The 19581-nt window shown below is 41.0% G+C and overlaps 1 protein-coding gene and 2 long non-coding RNA genes across 4 annotated transcripts in view; all 3 read right to left on the bottom strand.

Annotated features, from left to right (window-relative positions):
* The window catches only part of OGFRL1 (opioid growth factor receptor like 1), a 67752-nt gene that overhangs the window by 38357 nt on the left and 9814 nt on the right, over positions 1-19581 (bottom strand). The gene's annotated exons all lie outside the window — the stretch shown is intronic.
* LOC142760979 (uncharacterized) lies at positions 9927-12680 on the bottom strand. The gene is made up of 3 exons (XR_012883475.1): positions 12391-12680; positions 11290-11419; positions 9927-10108 (listed from the first exon to the last, which is right to left on the bottom strand). It is a non-coding gene; the product is annotated as an uncharacterized LOC142760979 (long non-coding RNA).
* Positions 15072-17825, bottom strand: LOC142760978 (uncharacterized). Its single transcript, XR_012883474.1, has 3 exons — positions 17536-17825; positions 16435-16564; positions 15072-15253 (listed from the first exon to the last, which is right to left on the bottom strand). It is a non-coding gene; the product is annotated as an uncharacterized LOC142760978 (long non-coding RNA).

The raw sequence follows: 19581 nt of genomic DNA, 5'->3' as shown, positions 1-19581 counted from the left end.
AGGATGAACAGAAAAAAAAAAATCTTACATTTGTTTTTTTTATTTGGGTGGGTTTACTTTATTATAACCCCTTAATGACCAGCCTATTTTAAACCTTAATGACCAAGCCATTTTTTACGTTTTTCCATCGTCGCATTCCAAGAGCTATAACCTTTTTATTTTTGCGTCGACATAGCTGTATAAGGTCTTGTTTTTTGCGGGACAAGTTGTATTTTTTAATAGCACCATTTTAGGGGACATATTATTTATTGATTAACTTTTATTAACTTTTATTTGGGGGGAAATAGAAAAAACCCAGAAATTTCGCCACTCTTTTTCGCATCTTAAATCTACGCCGTTTACCGTGTGATATAAATAACACAATAACTTTATTCAGCGGGTTGTTACGATTTCAACGATACAAAATTTGTATCGTTTTTGTATGTTTTACTACTTTTACACAGTAAAAACGCTTATTTGTTTTTGTGTCTCCATATTTGAAGAGCCGTAACGTTTTTATTTTTTCACCGATGCGGTTGTATGAGGGCTTTTTTTTTTTGCGGGAAGACTTGTAGTTTTTATTGGTACCATTTTGGAGTAGATGCGACTTTTTGATCACTTTTTATCACATTTTTTTAAAGTCAGTACTCACAGAAAACAGCAAGTTTTTTTATAAAAATTTTAACGGCGTTCACCGTGCGGGTTAAATAATGTAATAGATTTATAGTCGGGGTCGTTACGGACGCGGCGATACCAAATATGTGTAACTTTTTAACTTTATTTTGTTTTTTTAATAGTAAAGCATTTTGTAAGGGGAAAAGCTGGGTTTTTCATTTTTTTTCACATTTTTTTTTAAATTAACTTTATTAAACTTTTTTTTCACTTTTTTACTAGTCCCACTAGGGGACTATAATATGCGATTCTGCGATCGCATTTATAATACACTGCAATACTTTTGTATTGCAGTGTATTACTGCCTGTCCGTTTAACACGGACAGGCATCTGCTAGGTCATGCCTCCGGCATGATCTAGCAGGCATTCGCTCCAGGCAGACCTGGGGCCTTTATTAGACCCCTGGCTGCCATTGGAGACACAGACACTCGGCGATCGTATCGCCGGGTGTCGGTGGGAGAGAGAGGAAGCTCCCTCCCTCTCTCCAAAACCACTCAGATGCGGTGCACGCTATTGTGCACTGCATCTGAGGGGTTAAACGGGTGAGATCGATACTAATATTGATCTCACCCGCCAGAGCAGGGACGCTCCCAGCCCTCAGCTGCCTCTGGCAGCTGAGAGCAGGGAGATTTGACAGCTCCCTGCTCTGTTTACTTATTCTGATGCCGCGACGTAAAAAGTCTATGGCATCGGAATAAGGCCCGTTAGTGACCGACGTAAAAACATGATGGGCCGGTCACTAACGGTTTAAATGAGATGGGATTATAAGAAAACGTAGCAATAAAGTTGAAAAAAAAGGTATGCCTACGCATCCAGGGTCATTTATGCCAAAAGGACACTCTTGGCATCAGTTGATTAAATGGGCCACTGAAGATACATTCAGCATAAGTGACGGGAGCATTTCGGCCGCTTACCAGACATCTTGTGGGGCTGTAGTGCAGCCTTAGAGCTTGTAACTTCAAGAACTGATAAAACAAAAACAAAAAAAACAACAACAACAACAACAACAACCAATCAGGGTCATACACTTCTCATTGTTCCAGCCCAGCTTCTTTCACTGCACAATCACACTGTGCTGTGGATCATGCTGGGCTGGAACAATGAGAAGTGTATGATGCTGATTGGTCACGGATTGGTCAGCGTCATACACTTCTCTTCACAACGCCCATTAAATGGGCATTTGAAGAGTGGCGCCACTTCCTGGAGGGGGCTAGGCACCAGGTAACGGTCCTTACTGACCACAAGAATCTGGTTTTCCTAGAATCTGCCCGGAGGCTAAACTCGAGACAAGCTCGATGGGCGTTGTTTTTTACGACATTCAACTTTGGGGTTCAAGAGGTGAGGTGGGGGGCACTACCAGGGTAGCATCATGCAGGTTGCCCCTCTGAGTCAGGGCTTGGACCTGTAGGGAGAGGCCCTGCATTTGCTGAGCCTGGGTCTCAAGGGGGTCCATAGTGTGTCAGGGACCAGGGTAGAAAAGGTATATGGGCCTGTGATTATGTAATGACGGGGTAGGGAGACAGACAGGTGAGCCCTAATCTACCCGCCACTCAATCCCTGCCTACTTGCAACGGCCCGTCCTAGGCGACGGCGTACAACTGGGCGACGATCCCTACTCTCACTATGTGCACGACAGACAGACAGACAGACAGACAAGGGTACAAAGAAGCTAAGGGAAAAGGGGCAGATGCCCACGGCAACACCATGAGCTATAAGAGTAGTGAACGAGCCGAGTCAAACCAGGAGTGTACGAGGTACCAAACGCAGAGCAAGAGAGTAGTCAGTAAAGCAAGGGTCAATATGAAGCAGAGGACAAATAGTACAAGCAGCAGCAGAGCCAGGAAACAAGCAGAATCACAGGCAAAGGAGAAGCAGGAAATGAAGGTATAAATAGACAGAGGGCGGGAGCTAGCTCCGTCTGGCCAGGCTGTGATAGGCTCTCCCACTCCTCAGCCTCCCAGCCTGAGTGGTAGAAGAAGGAGTCACTCTATCAGACTTAGGAGCAGGTGCAGACTGACTAACCACGGGCGTCAACACAGAAGCTGTGTCTGGCAGATCCTTTACAATATATTTTGGGTTTCAATTCCTCACCGTTTTCATGGCCATAAATAATCTGAACAGCATTTCGATACTTGTCACAATTAAAATTTCTGATTAGAGGGTTATACCCTGCAAGATAACTGCCACATTGGGAAATATGTTCCTCATCGAAAATCATTTAGACTTTTGCAGAGGTCATTGGTGCATTGTTGCAAGTGTATTTTCTCAAAAACCTACCGTTGTTTCAGGAGTGACTGATAAAAAAAATGTAAAGTAAGTCCTAAATCTATTACAACTAATTGACTGTTTTTAGTAACATATTCAACCAATACTTCATAATATTGCACTTTTACACTTGTGCTGTTTGCAACTGTTAGGGTATGTTCACACGGAGTGCTTTCAGACGTTTTTTGCGGCGTAAACGTCCCGAAAAACTGGAAGCACAACGCCTCCAAACATCTGCCCATTGATTTAAATGGGAAAAACGGCGTTCTGTTCCGACGGGCCGTTTTTTTTCGCGGCAGCTTTTCAAAACGGCCGCCTAAAAAAACAGCCGCGATAAAGAAGTGCAGGTCACCTCGTCACCCGTTTTTGGAGCTGTTTTTCATAGACTCTATTGAAAACAGCTCCAAAAATGGCCGTGAAAAACGCGAGTGGCTTAAAAAACGTCTGAAAATCAGGAGCTGTTTTCCCTTGAAAACAGCTCCGTATTTTCAGACGTTTTTGAGTTTGCGTGTGAACATACCCTTACTTGTATTCACACCTTTAAAAGGGTTGAACAGTATGAAAATAAAAAAAACCTGGCTGCTTTCTTTCTAATAACAGCGCCACTGTTGTCTGTTGGCTGTGCGTGGTACCGCAGTTCATCCTATTCATGCTGCAATATCAAACAAAACCTTTGGACAAAAATGGCGGAAAGCAGCCATGTTTTTTGATCTCATACAACCCCTTTTTTTTATAATGGTCCAATTCAAAGCATTATAGTGCACAAGTTAGCTTATGTTTTCTCCGCTAGATGGCGATGATGCTCTGCAGCGAATACAATACACTGAATGAAGTTAGTTCTGCCTGGTGCAGAAGAAATTGTGAGATTTATACACTCATGTATTAATTTTGATCTTTGGGTAGTGGTAGGTAATACACTACATTTCATAAGCCTCACGTACTGTATGCTCCACACTCTTCATTTAGACTATTCAGCCTATATTCATGCACCCACCAAAATGTTGTCATGTCTGCCACTTCACTGGTGGGTTGCACCCAAAATTCAATTAACATACATATGCACTGACCTATATAGAGGCCATAAAAAGAGTAGATATGGATTGGGACACTCAGTGGAGGAATTGGCTGCTGGAATGATAACCTTCAGGCCTGATTTACACGAGCGTGTGCGTTTTGCGCGCGCAAAAAACGCTGCGTTTTGCGCGCGCAAAAGGCATTTGACAGCTCCGTGTGTCATCCGTGTATGATGCGCGGCTGCGTGATTTTCGCGCAGCCGCCATCATAGAGATGAGGCTAGTCGACGCCCGTCACTGTCCAAGGTGCTGAAAGAGCTAACTGATCGGCAGTAACTCTTTCAGCACCCTCGACAGTGAGTTCCGATCACAATATACACCAACCTGTGAATCAAAAAAAGACGTTCATACTTACCATGAACTTCCTGCTTCCTCCAGTCCGGTCTCCCGGCCGTTGCCTTGGTGACGCGTCCCTCTCTTGTCATCCGGCCCCACCTCCCAGGATGACGCGGCAGTCCATGAGACCGCTGCAGCCTGTGATTGGCTGCAGCTGTCACTTGGACTGAATTGTCATCCCGGGAGGTCGGACTGGAGGAAGAAGCCGGGAGTTATCGGTAAGTCAGAACCTCTTGTTTTTTTTACACGTATATGTATATTGTGATCGGAAGTCACTGTCCATGGTGCTGAACCAGTTTAACTCTTTCAGCACCGTGGACAGTGACTGTCTCCTGCCGTCGCGTACCCGAACATTTTTTGCCGGGTTCGGTCAAAACGAGTTCGGCCGAACCCGGTGAAGTTCGGTGCGCTCATCTCTAATTTGACACTCCGTTTGGATGTTTGTAAACAGAAAAGCACGTGGTGCTTTTCTGTTTACATTCATCCTTTTGGCAGCTCTTGCGCGAATCACGCAGTTCGCACGGAAGTGCTTCCGTGCGGCATGCGTGGTTTTCACGCACCCATTGACTTCAATGGGTGCGTGATGCGCGAAAAACGCACGATTATAGAACATGTCGTGAGTTTTACGCAACGCACTCGCGCTGCGCAAAATTCACGCATCGTCTACACTGCCCCATAGACTAATATAGGTGCGTACGACACGCGTGAAAAGCACGCGCGTATATTACGCTCGTGTAAATGAGGCCTCACCCTGCAGGTGCTACATAGTGAAGAAACGGAGCACTGCACAGTGATAGCATCAAGTTTGAAATATATTTAAATGATACGTTCTGCATATCTTTAAAAGACCACTTTCCATATAATGAAAAAAAGTTACAGGTGAAGTCCTGGCGTTGTATTATTATATATAAAAATAAAAAGGAATTTTTAATCTGTTCTTGTTTCGGAGAAAGCTGGTTAATAAATATGAATACAAATACAGCTCCCACAGAGGTTGTCACACAAATTTCTCATCCAGGAGTGTGGGAAAGCTGGGTGACTACCTCTAGAGTTAATGATGTTCTAAAAGATATACAGCTATTATAAAGTGAAATATCGCCCTCTAGAGGTAAACATTGGTTAAAAGTTTCAGGAAAATCAGGATAAGTATAAGGGCATATTCACACATACGAAAAAAAGTAGCTAAAAATTACAAGGGAAAACAGCCGTTTTTCACACTGTCAATAGGTAATCCGATCAAAAACACCTCAAGAAGGGACATGCTACTTCTTTTTACGAGGCTTCTTAATACGAGGCATTTTTTTAATTCAGCAGCGTAAAAATACACCTCATGTGAACAGCACAGTGTACTTCGCATTGAGATCAATGGAAAACTGTTTGCAGTCTTTTTTAAAGTGTATTTTAGAGCGTAATACGAGGCTTTTACTCTCTAATAGAAGCCTGAAAATAAGCTGTGTGAACATACCCTCAGGGTTACTTTACACAGTGCAATTATATTGCGTGTTTTGTCACAACCGTGTAACGGTTGGATATATCCTAACTCAGAGGCGTAGCTAGGTTCTCCTGCACCCGGGGGAAAGATTCAGATTCAGATAGTGCCACACACAGCCCCTCTTGTATATAACGCCACACTCAGCCCCCTCTGTATATAACGCCACACAGCCCCCTGTAGATAGCTCCACACACAGCCCCCCTTGTAGATAGCGCCACACACAGCTCCCCTTGCATATAGTGCCACACACAGCCCCCCTTGTATATAGCTACACACACAGCCCCCCCTTGTAGATAGCGCCACACACAGTCCCCCCTTGTAAATAACGCCACACAGCCCCCCTCTTGTAGACAGCGCCATACACAGCCCTCCTTGTAGATATTGCGCACAGCTCTCCCTTGTACTTAGTGACACCTCCTTGTACATAGTGCCACACTGCCCCCCTTGTACTTAGTGCCAAACACCCCCCTTGTACTTAGTGCCACACTGCCCCCTCCCCCTTGTACTTTGTGCCACACTGCCGCCAAAGCGGAAAGCGGTAGCCTACCACTACCACTCATCCTCACCATTAGGAGGAGTCAGGTGGTCATGCAACGGCGCTCTGACTGGGGTCGGTGCCGGCCCAGGAGTGGACTAGTGCAGTCACCTGACCTGAGTCACCTGACCTCATGTCACTGACGTCAGTTCATGTGACAGGCCAGGTGACTGGACTGGTCCACTCCTGGGCCGGCACCGACCCCAGTCAGAGCGCCGTCGTATGACCTCCTGGCTCCTCCCAACGTTGATCGCTGCTACACCGTCTGGCATACAGGGCCTATCAGTAACGATCAGCTGTTTTGATACAGCTGCTCTGCCCCCCCCCCCCCCCCCTAGCTACACCCCTGCCTAACTCACTTGATAAATTGCCTGTATCCCTGAAATATACATATTGCAGGTCTCTGGGTGTGTAACAGTTGTTTCTAACATACAGAGAATGAGGCCTTATTCACTTAAATGGGGCTGAGACACAATATTACACACAGTCCATGGACAAGTGCGGTGCTGTTTCTGGGATTAAAAAAAATACAATAGACTTTTTTTCCCCCTCATACAACCCCTTTAAATCTTCCTCTGCAGTTACATGTCTGGCCCAGCTCAGGGGATTCTAGACATGCGGTACATTTTCAAATACACAACATGACACAACATGCCTTATAGGTTGCGGAAATTCTGCGGCTTTTCATTTAAGATCTCCTCCACTGCAATGGGTGATATCTGCAACTAAATCAGAATGGCGATTTCTAGGCTAGATCAACAGCATGTTTATGTGATGCATGAACATGGCCAAAAGCATACCTCAAACCAAAGCTGAAAAGGTCACTGCTTTTGAATCCTTAATGTCCTGAGTCTTAGCTAAAAACCAGGATCAAAGCTCTAGGTGTAACATCCGGGGTGCAGCACTCATTTGAACTCAGAGCAGGATGAAAGTTTTACTTCCTAGTTTCATATCTGTGTAAAGATGGGGGGAGGGGGGGACGCTGCAAGGACAAGGAAGATCACAGCCTGTTACTGTCAACTGTCCCCCAGTACAGCCTGAAGTGACCCCTGGAGCTTTTCTTCATGTAATCACCCCCTTACCAAACTTTCGCATTTAGGGGGGCCTTTTTGTTTCTTCTACAGGAGTGAGCAGTTGCACATCTAAACCGCCCTACACCTAGATCATTTCTTGTCTCAGTGACAGATGTTTACTGACATCAGGATCGCAGAGATTTTTGGTACTTTCAATTCTGGTGATTGTGGGAACATATGCGCTTGTAAACTATTTTTTGCTCAAACCGTTTTGGCTGGGGAATTTATTTCCATTTCAATTAATTAACTTAATTTGGTTACCTATTTTGGAATACATCTTCCCTCCGACTCATATAGCCTATGCAAACTCAACTTTATTCCAAATATACACTCAGTGGTCCAACTTGTATCAAATTGAAAACAATTTTTCTTTGCATTGTTAGGCTGGTGTCATCTTATTAAAATGGTTGCTATTCCAAAAATATGATATATCTTACAAACTCTGCCATTACTAAATAAACCTTCTGATTAAAAACTCCTTAAAGGGATTGTCACGTTTAGAAAACCCTATTTTCTATATACCATGTTAGGGTCAGTTCACACGTAGCGTAAATAATGCGGATTTTCAGCAATGTAAATTGTTGCGTAAAATCCGCAGCATAATACAGTAGTATCAGAGTGGATGAGATTAAAACAAATCTCATCCAAACGCTGCGCAAATGCTGAGCGGAAAAAACGCTCAGAAATTGACCTATGGTGCGTTTTTTTAATCCGCAGCATGTCAATTTTTTGGCGTAAACGCTGAATATTTGTTGCGAGTTTTCCCCATTGAATTCAATGGGAGGTAAAGCCTGCAACAAATAGCAGAAGTTATGAATACCTATATAGAACCAGACCTAACGATAAACGTTATAGTAAACGTCCACACATATCAAGGAAAAACAGACAATAAATACCTATAACTGTATGTGAAGACAAATCAAATCTCCCAAAAGGGAAAAATAATGACACCAAGTACAGTAAGTAACTTGCAAAAAATATAAATTCTTTATTACAATATACATTAGAACATGTTGGCCATCAGGACCTAAAAACCACAGACAATTAAAATATACAATGTGGAGAACATGAGGCTACTCAGAATGGCCTATATTCAACATTCAATAATACCAGACAGGGTCACTATGACAGTCATGCTATAAATGTACAGTACAAGGATAACCGACACCACAAAATGTGTCTCCAAAAAGCATGCTGAAACAGAACAATGTAATACAGACCCTGTAAAAAATAGTATACACGAGAGACTTGTAGCTAACACTGAAATCTCAGTGTAAATAAAGTGGTATAGAGACCAGGGTATCACCAAAAATCAGAGTAGGTCCCAGAAGCCATACCAACCCGTGTATTGCATATCAAGCCAAAAATGAGCTCCACAGCAAGAGCCCCGACGCACGTTTCGCGGTAGCTTTTTCAAGGGGTACTGACTAGTAAGGTGACCGGCGTTGTATTTATACTCAGTGGTGGGAGAGGTTTATTCAGAGATAGCAAATAGCAGCACGACATTCTCAAATCCCCAATGCTGAACACCTGAAATGTACCAGGTGTTCTACATTGGTGAATTAGCATGTCTAAAGTTACCTGAATGCTGATCGGTAAGCAGCAAACACCACCATTGCAAATGTCCAGTGTACGTCTCAAGGAATGTAAACGCGCATGCGCGTGCGCATCAGACCGCAAGCGCCGCAGACAACAGATGTAATAGCTTATATATGACGTATCACATCATAGTGGCTATTTTAAGTATGGGCAAGGACAATAAGAGATCAACTTATATGGCAAAAACCAGTATAGGGCATATGTATCACGATCCGATTTTTTATGTGAGAAACAGAATATAAATATACAATGGAACTCTAATGTCTCAAAATATAAGCAATAATACATATATAGAAAAAATATACATAATTTGATAATACATCAAACATAGTGTCATACTGTCATTTCATAAAACCATCAATACAAAAAAGACCATATATTGACTTATATATATACAAAAATAAATATATATAACATATAGTAAACCGGGGAAACAATTTATGAAAGAATATTATTTCATAAAAAATAATAATAAATAATAAATGATAGTGAGAAGTGAGTGAACACACGTGCACAGTGTGGTGATAAAATAAAAAACAAAATAAATAAAGTGAAACACACGTGACAAAACCACAGTTAAAATACAATTCTATTTATTAATATAAATAATACATACAATAATGTAACAGATGTACAATGTGATATGTTCTAATATGCTCAAAAAAATTTATAATGATAAGACATATGTGATTTTATTGTTAGCATGTATATAAATAACAAGCGTGTAAAAAATATATATAAATATATTGAGAGTGAATATGTGTAAACATAAATGTGAATAAATAAAAATATAAATATAAAAAAAAAATATATATATATACACAACATACCAAGTGTGATGACAAAATTTATATAAGGATATATAAAGTGGATAATAAATAATGTATAATAGATATGTGTGCAGTGTGTGCACAAACACACGAATAAAAATAAGTACCCCATGAAAAGAGCTAAAAAATGATCAAAATTTAGAGTATGTTCAAAACGTATTGTTGAATAGAGTCCAACCAAAAACATTATTCTGAGATATAATATGTGATACTTGGTATTCTATTCAGCCCAATAAATACAGATCGTATGGCCCCTATAAAAAGACAAAAATGATGATGTTAAAAATGCCACCAAATATGGATACAGCCAAAACGCAATAATGCTTAAACCGACAAGCCCACCAATTATTAACAGCACAGTCCAACCATACCAGTCAAATATATACAGGTTTAAAACGTTAAAAGATAATGATGCTATAGGACCCAAAAAGAAAATATTGTTATAGGAAGGAAGCGAAGGACATTTTCTCATTGAGCCCCAGAGGCGCGCTAGTCTTCAATTTTGTGATCCATTTACATTCGATCCGTTCTAATTTACGGAAAGTATCTCCTCCACGTGATCCAACAAGAATTTTGTCGATGCCATGAACCTTTAAATCCTGCCACTTGTTATTGTGAAAATCGCGGAAATGTCGGGGGATAGATTTCAATTTATCGATTTCTTCCCAGTTGTTACCCTCTATTGTTCCAGCCTTTTTAATGTCCCTCACGTGTTCTTGAATTCGCATTTTAAGTTCTCTTGTGGTCATGCCTACATAAGACAGGCCACATGGACATGTTGCCATGTACACTACACCAGTAGTACTGCAATTGATGAAGTGTACAATTTTAAAACTTCTTTTCTTTTCAGAATCAGTCAATGTATCAGTTTTCACAATCAATTTGCAAATAGAGCAATGACCACAAGAGAAAGATCCCCACGTCGGCCCTTTAGAGCCAAAAAGATAGGTTTTGGGACTAGGAGCACTATAGTGACTCCGAACTAAGTGGTCACCCAAGGTTTTACTTCTTTTGGCTGTAAGTTGGGGCTTCGGGGGTAGATGTTTTTTCAAATCTGGATCCGTGAGCAGAATTGGCCAAAAGCGAGTCACAATATTTCTTATCTCCATCCATTGCGAGTTGTATGGAGTAATAAGTCTCACTATATCATCCGTGTTCTTACGTTTTTGTTGAGTAAGCAGATTATTCCTATTACTGTGACAAGCCCTATGATATCCCTTCTCGATATCCTTTTTAGGATACCCTCGTTGTATGAAGCGGGTCCTCAGACATTGTGATTCTCTTTCAAAATTAGAATCGGAGTCACATACACGTCTGGCCCTCAGGAATTGAACCGTAGGGATAGCCCGTATAACATGAGAGGGATGAAAGGACGATGCATGTAGGAGAGAATTTACAGAAGTTTCCTTACGGAAAATGGTGGTGCTGAGCTTACCTGTATCTTGTACTGTCATTTTGATATCCAAAAAATCCATGTTGGTTTGACTGATCTTACTCGTTAATTTGATGTTCTGTGTGTTGTTGTTCAAAATGGATACAAACTGATCAAGGTCTGCACGCGTACCCTGCCAAATAAAAAGGATGTCATCGATAAAACGCATCCAACTAACAACACATCCAGACACCATATCCATGGCCTCACGTACAATTTCCTGTTCCCAGTAGCCCAAAAATAAATTTGCATATGAAGGTGCACAGGTGGCACCCATTGCCGTCCCCCGAAGTTGTAAATAGTGTTTGTCCCTGAACACAAAATAATTATGCTCAAGGACAAAACGCAAAAGGAGGATCAGAAATTGGACCAATTCACAATCGTGATCACATGGGCCTAAGAAGTATTGAATAGCTCGCAGCCCTAACTCGTGGTCAATACAGGTGTACAGGGATTCCACATCACAGGATACCAAATACATATCCTGCTCAATGGTCACCCCATCTAGGCGTTTCAACACGTCCGTAGAATCCTTCACATATGATTGTAGATTCTCGACGCATGGACGGAGATAAAAATCCAGGAAGCGACAGATAGACTCACACAAACTCCCACATCCTGACACAATAGGCCGGCCTGGTGGTTTCTTATGATCTTTATGTACCTTTGGTAGGAGGTATAGTGTGGGAGTGATGGGAAACTTCACAGTGAGCCCATCCATGATTTTTTTAGTGATGATGTTATTATCACAAGCTTCCATTAGTATCGCATCCAACTGTCCTTTGAAGTCAGTAGTCGGGTTATATGTCAAACGCTTGTAACACTCCACATCCCGTAATTGCCGATATGCCTCTGATTCGTACATCTCAATAGGCCATATCACCACATTTCCACCCTTGTCAGCCGGTTTAAACACAATGCCCTTCATCTGCTTAAGCTCACGTAAAGCCTTTCGCTGGGCCCAAGATAAATTATCATAGCCACGATCCTGTGGCAACTTCCGAAGCTCGTCAACCACCATTCTGACGAACATCTCCACCGATGGATTTAGTGACAAGGGAGGAAATGTGGTGGACCTAGGGCGAATGGTATCTGGAAACCTACCATTACTGACTTCTTGCTCCTGGAGTAGAGATTCTAGCGCCCGGACCGCTTCCAATTCCTCCTGTGCTGTAAAGAGATGATGAGGTTCATTTTTAGAGTGATACTTTTTGTATATAAGTTTGCGTGCAAACAGAAACACATCCTTGATGGCTAGAAAATCATCAAAGCCTGTCACAGGACAGAATGACAGACCCAAGGAGAGCACTGAGATTTGACTAGGAGTAAATACTATATCTGAGAGGTTGATTACCTTAAGTTCACCTCCTACATTGTCATCCAAAGGGTTGAACTTTCTTTTTGTGGGATTACGTCTGGTTTCATATCTCCTAGTTTTCATAGGTTGGCTCCCCTGAGATGCCCCAGACGTTGCACTATCCAGTGAAGACAGGGATTCGGAACGTGCCATCGTATTGACACCACGTCTTTGCCACTTGTACACCCTTTGTTCCTGGAAGTCCATCAAATCACGCTGGTACTTCTTGGATTTGAGTTCTTTAATGTCATTCTCCCATTTTGTATATTCAAGGCTCAATTCATGTTCGAATTTGGAAAGAAGGTCTGAAGTGAGTTCCGTTTTCACTTTCTCCTGTAAAGGCAATATCAGCTTTTCAATTTCCTCCAACTGCTTCTTATCCCAACCAATCAAGAGCTCAATGAACGTCCGTGAGCAGGATTTGCATGCCTCTTCCCATCGAGACCGAAACATGGTGTCATCAAAAGTGAAGGAGGGAAAAACCTGTACCCGCAGGCCTCTGGGGATCAGGTCCTTAGTAAGATATTGCTCTAAGGCCACCTTATTCCACCATACTCGCATCCTTCGTTTAAGTAATTCTTTTAATTTCTTTTGGGTTTCAAATATTCCCATATGGGTTGCACCCATAGGTCCTACAGCATCATTGCTAAAAACTTGAGTCACAACTGACAGCCAATTGGTTTCACGTGTATGGAAATCCATATTAGTATTTAGGCCTATTAAGAAGACAAAAGCAGTAATGAATACCTATATAGAACCAGACCTAACGATAAACGTTATAGTAAACGTCCACACATATCAAGGAAAAACAGACAATAAATACCTATAACTGTATGTGAAGACAAATCAAATCTCCCAAAAGGGAAAAATAATGACACCAAGTACAGTAAGTAACTTGCAAAAAATATAAATTCTTTATTACAATATACATTAGAACATGTTGGCCATCAGGACCTAAAAACCACAGACAATTAAAATATACAATGTGGAGAACATGAGGCTACTCAGAATGGCCTATATTCAACATTCAATAATACCAGACAGGGTCACTATGACAGTCATGCTATAAATGTACAGTACAAGGATAACCGACACCACAAAATGTGTCTCCAAAAAGCATGCTGAAACAGAACAATGTAATACAGACCCTGTAAAAAATAGTATACACGAGAGACTTGTAGCTAACACTGAAATCTCAGTGTAAATAAAGTGGTATAGAGACCAGGGTATCACCAAAAATCAGAGTAGGTCCCAGAAGCCATACCAACCCGTGTATTGCATATCAAGCCAAAAATGAGCTCCACAGCAAGAGCCCCGACGCACGTTTCGCGGTAGCTTTTTCAAGGGGTACTGACTAGTAAGGTGACCGGCGTTGTATTTATACTCAGTGGTGGGAGAGGTTTATTCAGAGATAGCAAATAGCAGCACGACATTCTCAAATCCCCAATGCTGAACACCTGAAATGTACCAGGTGTTCTACATTGGTGAATCAGCATGTCTAAAGTTACCTGAATGCTGATCGGTAAGCAGCAAACACCACCATTGCAAATGTCCAGTGTACGTCTCAAGGAATGTAAACGCGCATGCGCGTGCGCATCAGACCGCAAGCGCCGCAGACAACAGATGTAATAGCTTATATATGACGTATCACATCATAGTGGCTATTTTAAGTATGGGCAAGGACAATAAGAGATCAACTTATATGGCAAAAACCAGTATAGGGCATATGTATCACGATCCGATTTTTTATGTGAGAAACAGAATATAAATATACAATGGAACTCTAATGTCTCAAAATATAAGCAATAATACATATATAGAAAAAATATACATAATTTGATAATACATCAAACATAGTGTCATACTGTCATTTCATAAAACCATCAATACAAAAAAGACCATATATTGACTTATATATATACAAAAATAAATATATATAACATATAGTAAACCGGGGAAACAATTTATGAAAGAATATTATTTCATAAAAAATAATAATAAATAATAAATGATAGTGAGAAGTGAGTGAACACACGTGCACAGTGTGGTGATAAAATAAAAAACAAAATAAATAAAGTGAAACACACGTGACAAAACCACAGTTAAAATACAATTCTATTTATTAATATAAATAATACATACAATAATGTAACAGATGTACAATGTGATATGTTCTAATATGCTCAAAAAAATTTATAATGATAAGACATATGTGATTTTATTGTTAGCATGTATATAAATAACAAGCGTGTAAAAAATATATATAAATATATTGAGAGTGAATATGTGTAAACATAAATGTGAATAAATAAAAATATAAATATAAAAAAAAAATATATATATATACACAACATACCAAGTGTGATGACAAAATTTATATAAGGATATATAAAGTGGATAATAAATAATGTATAATAGATATGTGTGCAGTGTGTGCACAAACACACGAATAAAAATAAGTACCCCATGAAAAGAGCTAAAAAATGATCAAAATTTAGAGTATGTTCAAAACGTATTGTTGAATAGAGTCCAACCAAAAACATTATTCTGAGATATAATATGTGATACTTGGTATTCTATTCAGCCCAATAAATACAGATCGTATGGCCCCTATAAAAAGACAAAAATGATGATGTTAAAAATGCCACCAAATATGGATACAGCCAAAACGCAATAATGCTTAAACCGACAAGCCCACCAATTATTAACAGCACAGTCCAACCATACCAGTCAAATATATACAGGTTTAAAACGTTAAAAGATAATGATGCTATAGGACCCAAAAAGAAAATATTGTTATAGGAAGGAAGCGAAGGACATTTTCTCATTGAGCCCCAGAGGCGCGCTAGTCTTCAATTTTGTGATCCATTTACATTCGATCCGTTCTAATTTACGGAAAGTATCTCCTCCACGTGATCCAACAAGAATTTTGTCGATGCCATGAACCTTTAAATCCTGCCACTTGTTATTGTGAAAATCGCGGAAATGTCGGGGGATAGATTTCAATTTATCGATTTCTTCCCAGTTGTTACCCTCTATTGTTCCAGCCTTTTTAATGTCCCTCACGTGTTCTTGAATTCGCATTTTAAGTTCTCTTGTGGTCATGCCTACATAAGACAGGCCACATGGACATGTTGCCATGTACACTACACCAGTAGTACTGCAATTGATGAAGTGTACAATTTTAAAACTTCTTTTCTTTTCAGAATCAGTCAATGTATCAGTTTTCACAATCAATTTGCAAATAGAGCAATGACCACAAGAGAAAGATCCCCACGTCGGCCCTTTAGAGCCAAAAAGATAGGTTTTGGGACTAGGAGCACTATAGTGACTCCGAACTAAGTGGTCACCCAAGGTTTTACTTCTTTTGGCTGTAAGTTGGGGCTTCGGGGGTAGATGTTTTTTCAAATCTGGATCCGTGAGCAGAATTGGCCAAAAGCGAGTCACAATATTTCTTATCTCCATCCATTGCGAGTTGTATGGAGTAATAAGTCTCACTATATCATCCGTGTTCTTACGTTTTTGTTGAGTAAGCAGATTATTCCTATTACTGTGACAAGCCCTATGATATCCCTTCTCGATATCCTTTTTAGGATACCCTCGTTGTATGAAGCGGGTCCTCAGACATTGTGATTCTCTTTCAAAATTAGAATCGGAGTCACATACACGTCTGGCCCTCAGGAATTGAACCGTAGGGATAGCCCGTATAACATGAGAGGGATGAAAGGACGATGCATGTAGGAGAGAATTTACAGAAGTTTCCTTACGGAAAATGGTGGTGCTGAGCTTACCTGTATCTTGTACTGTCATTTTGATATCCAAAAAATCCATGTTGGTTTGACTGATCTTACTCGTTAATTTGATGTTCTGTGTGTTGTTGTTCAAAATGGATACAAACTGATCAAGGTCTGCACGCGTACCCTGCCAAATAAAAAGGATGTCATCGATAAAACGCATCCAACTAACAACACATCCAGACACCATATCCATGGCCTCACGTACAATTTCCTGTTCCCAGTAGCCCAAAAATAAATTTGCATATGAAGGTGCACAGGTGGCACCCATTGCCGTCCCCCGAAGTTGTAAATAGTGTTTGTCCCTGAACACAAAATAATTATGCTCAAGGACAAAACGCAAAAGGAGGATCAGAAATTGGACCAATTCACAATCGTGATCACATGGGCCTAAGAAGTATTGAATAGCTCGCAGCCCTAACTCGTGGTCAATACAGGTGTACAGGGATTCCACATCACAGGATACCAAATACATATCCTGCTCAATGGTCACCCCATCTAGGCGTTTCAACACGTCCGTAGAATCCTTCACATATGATTGTAGATTCTCGACGCATGGACGGAGATAAAAATCCAGGAAGCGACAGATAGACTCACACAAACTCCCACATCCTGACACAATAGGCCGGCCTGGTGGTTTCTTATGATCTTTATGTACCTTTGGTAGGAGGTATAGTGTGGGAGTGATGGGAAACTTCACAGTGAGCCCATCCATGATTTTTTTAGTGATGATGTTATTATCACAAGCTTCCATTAGTATCGCATCCAACTGTCCTTTGAAGTCAGTAGTCGGGTTATATGTCAAACGCTTGTAACACTCCACATCCCGTAATTGCCGATATGCCTCTGATTCGTACATCTCAATAGGCCATATCACCACATTTCCACCCTTGTCAGCCGGTTTAAACACAATGCCCTTCATCTGCTTAAGCTCACGTAAAGCCTTTCGCTGGGCCCAAGATAAATTATCATAGCCACGATCCTGTGGCAACTTCCGAAGCTCGTCAACCACCATTCTGACGAACATCTCCACCGATGGATTTAGTGACAAGGGAGGAAATGTGGTGGACCTAGGGCGAATGGTATCTGGAAACCTACCATTACTGACTTCTTGCTCCTGGAGTAGAGATTCTAGCGCCCGGACCGCTTCCAATTCCTCCTGTGCTGTAAAGAGATGATGAGGTTCATTTTTAGAGTGATACTTTTTGTATATAAGTTTGCGTGCAAACAGAAACACATCCTTGATGGCTAGAAAATCATCAAAGCCTGTCACAGGACAGAATGACAGACCCAAGGAGAGCACTGAGATTTGACTAGGAGTAAATACTATATCTGAGAGGTTGATTACCTTAAGTTCACCTCCTACATTGTCATCCAAAGGGTTGAACTTTCTTTTTGTGGGATTACGTCTGGTTTCATATCTCCTAGTTTTCATAGGTTGGCTCCCCTGAGATGCCCCAGACGTTGCACTATCCAGTGAAGACAGGGATTCGGAACGTGCCATCGTATTGACACCACGTCTTTGCCACTTGTACACCCTTTGTTCCTGGAAGTCCATCAAATCACGCTGGTACTTCTTGGATTTGAGTTCTTTAATGTCATTCTCCCATTTTGTATATTCAAGGCTCAATTCATGTTCGAATTTGGAAAGAAGGTCTGAAGTGAGTTCCGTTTTCACTTTCTCCTGTAAAGGCAATATCAGCTTTTCAATTTCCTCCAACTGCTTCTTATCCCAACCAATCAAGAGCTCAATGAACGTCCGTGAGCAGGATTTGCATGCCTCTTCCCATCGAGACCGAAACATGGTGTCATCAAAAGTGAAGGAGGGAAAAACCTGTACCCGCAGGCCTCTGGGGATCAGGTCCTTAGTAAGATATTGCTCTAAGGCCACCTTATTCCACCATACTCGCATCCTTCGTTTAAGTAATTCTTTTAATTTCTTTTGGGTTTCAAATATTCCCATATGGGTTGCACCCATAGGTCCTACAGCATCATTGCTAAAAACTTGAGTCACAACTGACAGCCAATTGGTTTCACGTGTATGGAAATCCATATTAGTATTTAGGCCTATTAAGAAGACAAAAGCAGTAATGAATACCTATATAGAACCAGACCTAACGATAAACGTTATAGTAAACGTCCACACATATCAAGGAAAAACAGACAATAAATACCTATAACTGTATGTGAAGACAAATCAAATCTCCCAAAAGGGAAAAATAATGACACCAAGTACAGTAAGTAACTTGCAAAAAATATAAATTCTTTATTACAATATACATTAGAACATGTTGGCCATCAGGACCTAAAAACCACAGACAATTAAAATATACAATGTGGAGAACATGAGGCTACTCAGAATGGCCTATATTCAACATTCAATAATACCAGACAGGGTCACTATGACAGTCATGCTATAAATGTACAGTACAAGGATAACCGACACCACAAAATGTGTCTCCAAAAAGCATGCTGAAACAGAACAATGTAATACAGACCCTGTAAAAAATAGTATACACGAGAGACTTGTAGCTAACACTGAAATCTCAGTGTAAATAAAGTGGTATAGAGACCAGGGTATCACCAAAAATCAGAGTAGGTCCCAGAAGCCATACCAACCCGTGTATTGCATATCAAGCCAAAAATGAGCTCCACAGCAAGAGCCCCGACGCACGTTTCGCGGTAGCTTTTTCAAGGGGTACTGACTAGTAAGGTGACCGGCGTTGTATTTATACTCAGTGGTGGGAGAGGTTTATTCAGAGATAGCAAATAGCAGCACGACATTCTCAAATCCCCAATGCTGAACACCTGAAATGTACCAGGTGTTCTACATTGGTGAATCAGCATGTCTAAAGTTACCTGAATGCTGATCGGTAAGCAGCAAACACCACCATTGCAAATGTCCAGTGTACGTCTCAAGGAATGTAAACGCGCATGCGCGTGCGCATCAGACCGCAAGCGCCGCAGACAACAGATGTAATAGCTTATATATGACGTATCACATCATAGTGGCTATTTTAAGTATGGGCAAGGACAATAAGAGATCAACTTATATGGCAAAAACCAGTATAGGGCATATGTATCACGATCCGATTTTTTATGTGAGAAACAGAATATAAATATACAATGGAACTCTAATGTCTC

This window comes from Rhinoderma darwinii, chromosome 4 (genome assembly GCF_050947455.1).
Source record: "Rhinoderma darwinii isolate aRhiDar2 chromosome 4, aRhiDar2.hap1, whole genome shotgun sequence".
NCBI classification, from domain to species: domain Eukaryota; kingdom Metazoa; phylum Chordata; class Amphibia; order Anura; family Rhinodermatidae; genus Rhinoderma; species Rhinoderma darwinii.
Note: the sequence above shows the minus strand (reverse complement) of the source record. Positions and strands in the feature narration are given on the sequence as shown.